The sequence below is a fragment of the Rattus rattus genome, chromosome 2 (assembly GCF_011064425.1).
Source record: "Rattus rattus isolate New Zealand chromosome 2, Rrattus_CSIRO_v1, whole genome shotgun sequence".
Taxonomy (NCBI): Eukaryota; Metazoa; Chordata; class Mammalia; order Rodentia; family Muridae; genus Rattus; species Rattus rattus.
Window position 1 is genome coordinate 155,374,991 of NC_046155.1, and position 10,687 is coordinate 155,385,677.

The 10,687-nt window shown below is 46.9% G+C and overlaps 1 pseudogene; it reads right to left on the bottom strand.

The window, feature by feature from the left end:
• Positions 1-2,060: 2,060 nt before the first annotated feature.
• Positions 2,061-10,425, bottom strand: LOC116893330 (annotated as a pseudogene).
• Between the last annotated feature and the right edge of the window lie 262 nt (positions 10,426-10,687).

Genomic DNA, 10,687 nt, shown 5'->3' on the forward strand with positions numbered 1-10,687 from the left:
GGTATCAGGTGTCCAGGGGCAGCAGGTGGTGATCTTGGAGCTGAGGAGCCTCCTTGGGGAGCCTTTAAAAACTCCTCATTCTTCCCCAGCCCCACCCCTGTCCTGTTGGCACCCATATGCTGACTAAGGCCCTGCCCTTGCTGACGGAGGTGGATTCCGTGCTCTCACCCTCATGGCTGTGGGAGGGGAGGGCCCTGTTGCACCTGCCATCCAGTAGGCTCTAGGTCACCCTGGATACCTTCCCAGGGCTGAGATTGGGTAGGGCAGTGACTGGTTCTCCTGTACCTGTTCATGTTTTGGTGATTAAAGCCAAATGGCAAGGTCAGGGGTGACAGTGAAGGGGTGTAATAGGCAGGTGGAGGAGAAAGTGACCCCCAACGCACAGCTCTAAGGTAAGTCCTGCACCTCAAGACCAAGATTATCCTCAGAAATCAGCCATTAGAACAAATTCTTTGCACCAGTGACAGCCAAGAAGGCTGCAAGTTTCCCTCATATATGTCGTTTTTATTTATTTCCTTTTTGTTGAGAATGGCAAAAATGTTGCTGTTGTGGACCTGGACTCTGGATCACTGATTTTATTGTTCCTATTAGAAGTTTGGGAGCTGGGTATACTGGTGCACACCTGAAATCTCAGCACTTTGATGCCAGAGGCAGGCGGATCTCTGTGATTCTAGGCTCTAATAATCTGTGATGTAGATCAACTTGGTCTACATAGTGAGTTTCTGGACAACCAGGGTTATATAGAGAACTGTCTCAAAACAAACCAATAAAATAAAATAAGATAAATAGAAGTTATGGTGCACATTACCATGCCTGCCACTCTTTGGTTCTAGAATACGAGGATTCAGGTTATTCCTGGGGAGTGTCACACGCCCTGAACAGTGTTGGAGTCACAATGACTTTTTCTTGTTTCCTAGGTAAGGCTACGCAAGGTCCCATCCTTCAAAGTCCCAAAGATCAGGACTAACTTCCTTCCCTGGGCAAGATTTTGCTCACAGGGCCTGCATGGTGGTCACACCTGCAACCTCAGCACTGGGGAAGTGGAGTAGGGAGGACCTGAAGTTCAAGGTCAGCTCAGCTACAGAACAAGTTCTAGGTCAGGCTACGTGGACCTTGTCTTCCAAAAGAAGTGTGTGTGGGGATGGGTGGGATTGGGATGCAGGCTAAGTGCCCTGTAGAGGGTTGGTACTGTGGCCCTTATATTCAATGCTAAATCCTGTACCACAAAATCTGGTTGCTCCAAGACCAGCAGATCCTCACATTTGTTGTAAAACCTTGCCCCCAAGTTATCTGTCATTGTTTAATAAAGATGCCTACAGTCTATAGGCAGAAGAGGGATAGGCAGGCCTGGAGGTTCCTGGGCTTGGGGTTCAGGCAGGACCATGAGAAGAAAAGGATATGGGAGAAGGAAGAAGTCGTCATTGGGTAGGTGGTTCATGAGCACATGTCCACGATGGCCAGTCTCTCACAGTAGGAGTGGCCCAGGTGTAACAAGGAGAGTCGCATCTTGGGGTCATTGACAGGGAAGTAGACAGAAGAGCACAGAGGGCTGATATCTGCCCACCTTAGTGCTTTATGGCTTATCATAAATATAAAGGTTTTGAGTCTTTTATTTGGGAGCTAAATGATCTAAGTTGATGTAGAAACCCCCAAATATTATTTACCACAGCAATACCCTAAACATAGCAGCCACACCCTTACAGAGAAAGTTGGATCAACACTATGGATCAACACTATGTTCTTTTTCTATATTCCGTTTTTAAGAGAAGGTTTCTCTGTGTAGCCCTGGCTATCCTGGAACACACTTTGTAGTCCAGGCTGGCCTCAAATCAGAGATCTACTTGCCTCTGATTCTTGAGTGCTGGGATCAAAGACCCACGCTACCACCCTACCAACACTGTTTTCTTCATGCTAAGCAGGTGACAGCAGCAGGGGAGAAGCCCTGGATAACAGTGTATGTTGATGTGCAGAGGGACTCAACTTTCTCAGGTAGGTATGAGGGAGATTGTTAGTCAGAGTCCCAGGTGGTCCTTGAGGGACATAGATGTTGGGCCAATGAGTCAGTTCCTTCTCATATTTTTCTGGATCCACTCCATGTAGCTGCAGACTTTTGTGTAGACTCCAGGCTTGGTGGTAGTATCACAGGGGACATCACCCCAGGATCCAATGCCATGGAGGGCACCCCCGCAGAACAAGTGTCCTCCAGAGTCACCCTGTAGACATAGGAAGGGGTTTTCCTCAATATTTCATTCCATGTAGTGAGAGGATGCACACCTGCTCCTCCTGTCTCAACCTCCTGAGTGCTGGGGTGACAGGTGTGCACCGCCCTGCCTGTTGTCTGTGGTGCTGGAGATGGAAGCCAGGAACTCTACCAATCAACTGAGTTACACCGAAACCCACTGTCCTGCTTACTCTAACTAACCACTACTTTTCATCCATGAATTCCCCAGCCAACTCCAGCCCATGAAACTCCAACAATAACCCAAACCACTCCAAGCCCCCATGAGAACTCAGTCCCCCATGTTCAGTACCCAGCCCCACTCAGTTCATGTCAGATGCCCTCCAAATTCTAAATATCGTCTTTATCCAAAGCCAAACTAAAGCTGGGCACTTTAAACACAACCCAACTCCCATCTTTGTTCATTCTTTACCCCTCCCACAAACCCACGCCACCCAATGACAACCACAATATCCTTCCCATTCTGAATTCAAACAAACTCCCTCCCTCAGTGCCCTCCCAGGCCATGTAATCTATTCCATACACATATATCTAAACCCACTTTCAACCTCACCATGCTTCTAACTGATCCTGTAACTTCATCCACACACACAATACACACAGCATTGTCTCTGGCCCAAAGAAAATTCAAGGAACCCTATTTGTCCTATTCTGTCTTAATTCAGCTTCCAATGTGGCCCAACCTAGGATCGTCTGAGGCGTCTCAATTGAGAGGTTGCCCAGAGCGTGTCTGTGGGAAGTTGTCTTGATTGCTGGTGAAATGTAGGAGAATCCAGCCCACTATGAGTGGCACCATCCCTAGGCAAATGGGCCTTGACTGTGTAAGAAATTGAGAGATGTCTCAGCGATTCAGAGCACTGGCTGTTCTTGCATAGGGCCCAGGTTTGATTCCCAGCACCCACAAGGCGGTTCAGAACCATCTGTAATTTCAATCTCAAGGCCATCTTCTGACCTTCATGTGCAGTACACACGTGTGATGCACAGATAGACATACATACAGGGGAACACACATGAGTTCCTGCCCTGACTTCCCTCAATGTCAAAGTGTAAGGTGTAAGCTAAATATATTCCTTCCTCCCCAAGATGCTTTTGGTCAGAGTATTTTATCACAGCAACAGTGAATCAAGCTAGGATACATCCCATTCCCTCCTTTACCCAGGAGTCTGTGCCACCACCCTCAACACATTCACAGAAAATGGTGGGTAACAGGCGACCAACCGGGGTAGTACTCATTGCAAGATGCCTCAGAGATAATGCTGATGTTGGCACAATGCAATGTCTCAGGGAGTCTTACTGAGGAGAACAGATGGATTGGAGTATATTCAATCCCTTTGCTCCTTGTCCCCTCCATTCAAGAACCCTGGAGGACAGCATTGCTGGAATTCCTACACCCAGCCCCATCCTTCCACTCACCTTGTCACTTGTGACTCCCCGTGGCTCCAGGGTTGATGTCTGATAATAGGACCCAGCCTGACAACACTCTGTCCTAACTGATGAGGGAGCAACCTGTGAGCAGCGCCACAGGACATACCTAGGGCGTTAGCCGGGCAGGCTGGAAAAGTCCCAACATCATGATGCCATGATGGTGGTGTGAGCCTCATAGCCCGGATGGGGGATGATGCGAAAGATGGAGCATAATTGTTCTGGGCCATTGAACTTTTGAAGGTTGTGCTCGCCCAGGCGCACTCTCATGAAGCTGGGTGAGTGAATAAGAGTAGACAAAGTGGTCAGAGTGGATATCCTGGGATTTTCTGAGAACTTTTTTGTTTTCCCAAGTCCTTGAAGCCAGTGGCTCCAACCATGACCCCTTCAGAATCAAGGAGTTTCTGCATGTGATGGTTCATGCCTTTAATCCCCACACTTGGGAGGTAGAGGCAGGTGGATTTTTCTAAGTTGTGGACCAGCCTGATCTACGCAGTGAGTTCTAGAGAAAGGTGGATTACACAGTGAGACTCTGTCTCAAAAAATATACAAACAAAATTGTCAGGAGTCATAACAGGACAAGCTAATAACTAGCAGGTGATCATCCTGAGATGGCCAGCCTTGGATCATTATATAATCTGCGACTGGTTCGTCCTTATTAAGCAAGGCTGTAAGGGATTCATTTTGGGAAAGATTCCTGCTATTAAAATGCTTTTTCTGTTGTTATTATTAGACACATATAGCAATCATTAAGTAATAGCCCACCCCTTTGGAGCAGATCTCTGCAGATCTATGAAGATGTACTGTCTCGTAATGATGCTATATAGACAAATAGATGACTTCTTTAGTCTTAATGATGATCCTGTAAGAATTCCTAAAATTATATCAATGATTATTAAGCTCTTTTATAGTGGGTCTGCTATTAAGTCTCTTTCTGATAGTCAAAACTGCAGTGAGAACTCTGCCAGTCTCCCAGGTGTCACCAGTTAATTGCTCTTAGATAGTAACCAGACTTTCTCCTTCTCAGAACACATTCCAAGAGGTTGTAAAACAATTATCAAGAGTCATAAAAAGAGAACAAACGATTTGTTACAGGTGTAAGGACAGAGGATAAGATATTGACTGGGTTTATCTATACAAAACTTCACTAACAACTTAGGTATGGTTTTAGACCTTCAGCAAATCTGTATAGCTGACACTGTGATGAATGGTTAGCCAGATAATTACTCCTGATAGATTTTCATGTAAACATTTTCTGTTGTAAACTTCTATTTCAATTTATGCTTTGATCTTTCATATGAACTTGTGATGAATTTTGTAACACATGATCTGGGCTGAGAAGAAATGCAGAGAGGAATAACTTAGAGACTATAGGTAACATAAGAGAGCAATGTGCAGAATGCAGAGGAAAAGAGGGAAACAGAAGCTGGAGAGAACAGAAGGCGCGGGCAGGTTTCTCCTTACCATAGGACAGAACAGGTCATTTCTTAATAGCAAGGCAGGCTTAGTCTTATTAAAAGGAACACGCCTTTTCTCTTACAAACTTGGGTTTAATTCACTTAGCATTAAAAGGGTAGAAGCGATTTCTTTCTCTATGTAATAAAGATTGGAGCTCATCTTTCATCCAGAATGAGGGAGTTCTTTCTGCACTGATGCTTGGTTTTTGCTCCATATGCATATGTAAGTATGGTTGTGTGTGTAAGTATGTGTCATGAGAATGTATGCATGTGTGTGTGTGTGTGTGTAAGAATGTAATTGTGATAATGTATGTAAGTTGGAACCAACAAATTATAAGTGGAAATGTATAAATATGCATTTATGAATCCATGTGTGAAATTATATATGTTTATGTATATTTGGATAAGTAGAAGCTTTTCCTTCTGCAAGCGCTATTCACTTCTCTTGGTCCAATAGAAGTTTATTGCTCCAAACTTCCCCCTGGCCTGACAAGGAAGAGGCATAGGGACAAAATGGAAAAGGCTCCAGCAATTAATCCTCTACTTTATCTCCTGCTGTTTTAGAATGAGGTGCTAAATGCCAGAGATGCAGTTTCTGGCCTCAGAGGGACACAGAAGGCGGGTTAGTTACAGTAGCAGAGCATAGTGACTTAGACATAGATAAGTAAATCAGCTACAGTAACATAGTAACTTAGACTTAGATAAGTTAACTTATTATTATACAGCAACCCTAAATATCTCCTAAGACAAAGGCTTACCCCATATCTCTTAAGACAAAGTCTTACCCTCCGCAGACGCTCTTCCCCCTCCTCTGCCTCAAGAAAACCAACAGGAGAAAGAAGACTAATGTCGAGGCTGGCCCCTGGCACAAAATAAAAACAAAGAAAGAAAAAACCAGGAGTCCCACAATGAGCACCAAAATGATGGTTCACAAATGAGGTACACAAGTGGAACTTAGGCTCCAGGGTTGGCCCCTTTCCTTCCTTCAGAATAGAAAATGCTCACCTCCTAGACCCCTTCTGCACCAGGGACCCAAAAGATGGGGCATTTTCAGCCTTCTCTTTCTCCTTTAGGAACCCACAGGTGCAGAATCCACTCCCTTCCCCACCCAGGGCCTTCACCTCCAGCCTACCCATCCTTCAGAAACCAAGAACTTGGGTTACTTCCCCACCAAAGCCACAGTCTATGCATCCCAAACCTAGAAGTTTCCAGTTATCGTCACACACCCTGGTCCCCATACCCTTCCTTTATACCGGGTTTGGCAGTGGGCAGCAGTCAACACCCAGTGAGGGGAGATGAGGAATGCACCACAATTGAAGGGGCCACAGGAAGGCCACTTGCCATGGCTGCGAATGAGGCACACACCCCTAGCTTTCTAGCACCTTGTCACCATCCTATGCTGTGGAGAGATACAGGTAGAAGAGCTCTCCTCATCTCTGGATTTTCAGGATTCCTGCCTCCTCCTCACCCTATCCCCACAGGCTTCGCCCAGGTCATTTGTTCATTAAGAAATCGCTGGGTGTGTCAGAGCTCCTCCTCGTTAAAGAAATCCCTGCTAGGTTTGGGGATGGCTCCTGAGTAAGGCGCTTGCTGCCTGAAGACCCAGTTTGGATCCCCAGCACCCACATGAACAGTCAGGTGTGGCAGCACATGCCTGCAACCCTAGTGCTGGAGCCTGGGGGAGGGAGACAGTCGGATCCCAGGGCTGGCTGACCAGCTAGTGTAAGGTCTGTGAGAGACCCTGCCTCAAACAAAAGAAAGGAAAAGAAAAAAGAAAAAGATGGAGGGCTAAAGAGATGGCTCTTGGGTTAAGAACTCAGATTACTTTCCTGAAGGAGTGATTAGAGTTCCCAGCACCAAAATGATGGTTCACAACTTGTAACTCCAGTTCCAGGGGATTTGACATCTTTGACCTTCAGGAACACCTACAAACACACATGTGCATATGTGCACGCACATTTTTGAATGGCTGCGTTCCTGTGCACATGTGCGATTAAAAAGGAAATAAATTCTTAAAGCAAAGAGAAATAAATAAGAAGTGACAGAGGCTCTGGCTTCCACCCACACTGGACCTATGAGTATACATGCATATCACACACACACACACACACACACACACACACATACACACTTACTTGTCTTGAAGTTCTATATTTTGTTTTTGACAATTGCTACCTGTACTTGCACTGAGGCCTTGACTCCTGTGTTTGTATGTGCGTGTGCCCCTGTGTGTACACATGCGCATGTGTGGTCATAGGAAAATCTCCAGGGTCACTCTTCAGGCTCATGTACCTCAAGTACTGAGATAGATTACTCTCACTGAACCTGTGCTCATTGACTGTGCTAGGCTGGCTGGACAGTGACCCTCGGGAACCCCCTGGGTCTACCACCCCACACCCAGTGCTGTATTCTTATGGCTTCTGACAGGTTCTGAGGGTCAAACCCAGATCCACAATCCTGTACAGTAAGCAGCTCACTGACTGGACTCTCACTGACTGACCTGTCTCCCCAGCCAGATGTTGGACTCTTGGAGCTTGTTTTTCTCAATACTAGAACGTGTGTGTGGACATGAAAATCAGAAGGGGCCTACAGGTGTCTGTGTGTGGTGAATTGTGCCTGAAGCATTCTAAGTCCTTGAAACACTACGAACTGATTTATTCATTCAGTGTTTTCAGGCAAGGTCTCACTCTGTTGCACAGCCTGGCTTAAAACTTGTAACTGGGGCAGTCTGAATGCATGACAGTCTTCTCTATTCAGTCTCTCATGTTCTGGGATTACACTTGTTACTTTAAACAAAGGACACCCATTTATTTATGGGGTGTCCATGAGGATGTTCATGTTGGTGATGGTAGGTATGGCTGAAGTATGACAGACATCTGTGCAGATCTAGTTACAACATCAAACCACAATTTAAAGTCTGGGGACACAGCTCAGTGGGTAAAGTCCTTGCCTTGCAATCACAAGGACCGAGGTTTCATCCCAAGCACTCCAGTAAAAAGTCAGGCATGGTGGCGCGTGCTTATAACTCCATAAGCTACAGTGCCTGGAGGCAATCAGATCTCTGGAGCTCGCCTGGGCTAACCAGTGAGCATTGTACCTTTGACAACTTCTGTATCAAAAAACAAAGGTGGGGCTGGAGAAATGGCTCACAGGTTAAGAGCACAGGCTGCTCTCACAGAGGATCCAGTGTCAATTTCCAGCAACCACATGGTAGCCCATGACTATCTGTAATTCCAGTTCCAGGGGATCTGATGGCCCTTTCTGACCTCTGAGGGCACCAGGCACACATACTGTGCACATACATGAATGCAGACAAACCATTCCTTCACATAAAATAATAAAATAAAACAAGGCAGGCAGTGTCTGACATGCATGTGCACATATTGGATGTGTATACTTGTGCACACAAAGAAAAAAATGTGTTTTACCCACAAGCCACTTTGTAGAACTCAGGGACCCAGACACTCACCTATAGGGTGAATACTCAGATACGGGCAGTTCTCATGAACCCAGATCACATACAGATACCACCAGATACAGACCTGAGATTTCAAGGTCAAAGACCCCTAGCAGGAGAGAACAGACCTAGGAACAGGACCACTAATGTTTAAGGACACAAGGGGTGGGGGGACCTTCTCCTGACACAACACACACACAGACACAGACACACACACACACACACACACACACACACACACACACACACACAGAGAGAGAGAGAGAGAGAGAGAGAGAGAGAGAGAGAGAGAGAGAGAGAGACAGACAGAAAAGAGAGAAACAGAGACAGAGACAGAGACAGACAGAGAGACAGAGACAGAGAGAGACACAGAGAGACTAATACAATCAAGACACTACAGCAATTTTCTTCCCAACTCCTCCAAGTTCAAGATCATCACAGTCACCTACTCCTGGGCTGGACTGTTACAACCAAGCCATCTGTCTACACTCTGCCCTCTACCTTCCAAGGTCATGAATAGAGCTGAGGACCTGAGAGGCTGTGGGAGTGCTGATGTGGCAGTTGAGGGGCTTAACAGAGGAAGGGTGAGGTCGCCCTGTGGAGGAGGGCACTTGCTGAACAGCTGGGCATTGAGCTGCACCCAGCCGGTCCCGGCTGGAGGAGGGTGGAGGCTCTGGCTGGGTGCAGCACACAGCTGAGGCAGAGCCCAGGGAGAGCCCAAGGGGAGGCTTGGCCACCATGGGGAAGGCTGAGAGCCCTGGGCAGAGGTCATGTGGGGAACAGGAGGATCGTTAATGGACACCCCTCCAGATTTCTGCAGGGCAGAAAGCATCAGGTTACATTGAAAATTTCCACAAGATGTGTGACAGAGGTTGGTTGGTGTGTGTTTGGCCTGTCACCCAGGGTGACCTTGGTTTATTGTCCATCCCTGATTCCAACCTGCTCCTCAGTAAAGGAAGGCAATAGTGATTGTTCTTCCACAGTGTGGGTCCCGATCTCCATTATTCAGGCCTGACAGCATGTACCTAATCTGTGTCATCTCAAAAGTTCCGACCTTATTTTGGTGGACAGGTTTTCTCATGAAACATCGAGTTTAGAGACTGGCTGGACTGGATGGCCAGCAAGCCCCAGGGTTCCCCTGTCTCCACCTCCCTTCTCTGAAGTTTTACCAGCATGCAGCAGGGCTTCCATGTGGGTACTGGGGATCTAAACTCAGACACCCATGCTTCCACAGCAAATGCTGTATCCACTGGGCTTTCCCCAAGCCCTCTAGCTCACTTGGTCCTGGTGTGGGAATAGCTGTGCCTGGAGTGTCAGATTGTCCCATTATGTTCATACACCTAATAGAGAACAACACTGAATTCTTAGGGAGGACACTTGCCTCCTTCCTACAGTTGGGAAACTAGACTTGCAGTGTTGGGGAACTGGTAGCCGCAGGACTTAAAACTAGGTTCTGAGCTCTTGGTGTCTAAACCATCCTGATTGCTTGTCCCATGTGTCACCAACATGATGTGATTGGGACTTCACCATGACTGTCATAGCTAGAAAGCTCTCCAGGCCCAGAGACGCAGAACAGTTTCCCCTAGGTTACACGGCAAGAGAGATCATCCTTGGACTCAGGACTCAGGTGGCTGAGAATTTCTGGTGACTCAGGATTGAGGATTCAGGGACATTTAGCTGGTGGCTCAGATGGAAAAGGGAATAGGGGTCTGTGGGTGAAGTATGAGCTGGCAGGTCCCAGGGTGCAGATACTCTGGGGAAAGGGGTACCCTCTTTGATCAAACCAGTACCTGACTTTGGTGCCCCTCACCTGCAGACACCAGCAAGATGAAAGCAAGGAGAAGTCACATTGTAGAGTAAGGTCCAGGTCTTAGCGATCTGAGGGTCATGACAAAAACTGGGGAAAGTCTGGATCCATCTGTCCCCATCACCCTTCTGTAGACAGAAGTGCATCCCCTGTGTAGGAGACACTTTTCTTTTGTCTTTTATCATAATGTTTCTCTACATGTTCCAGGCTGGCCTCAAACTCATGATCCTCCAGCCTCAGCCTCCTGACTATAGAGAGGACAGTTGTAAAGCTTGACTGAGAGATCTACTTTTACTGATCTCCCT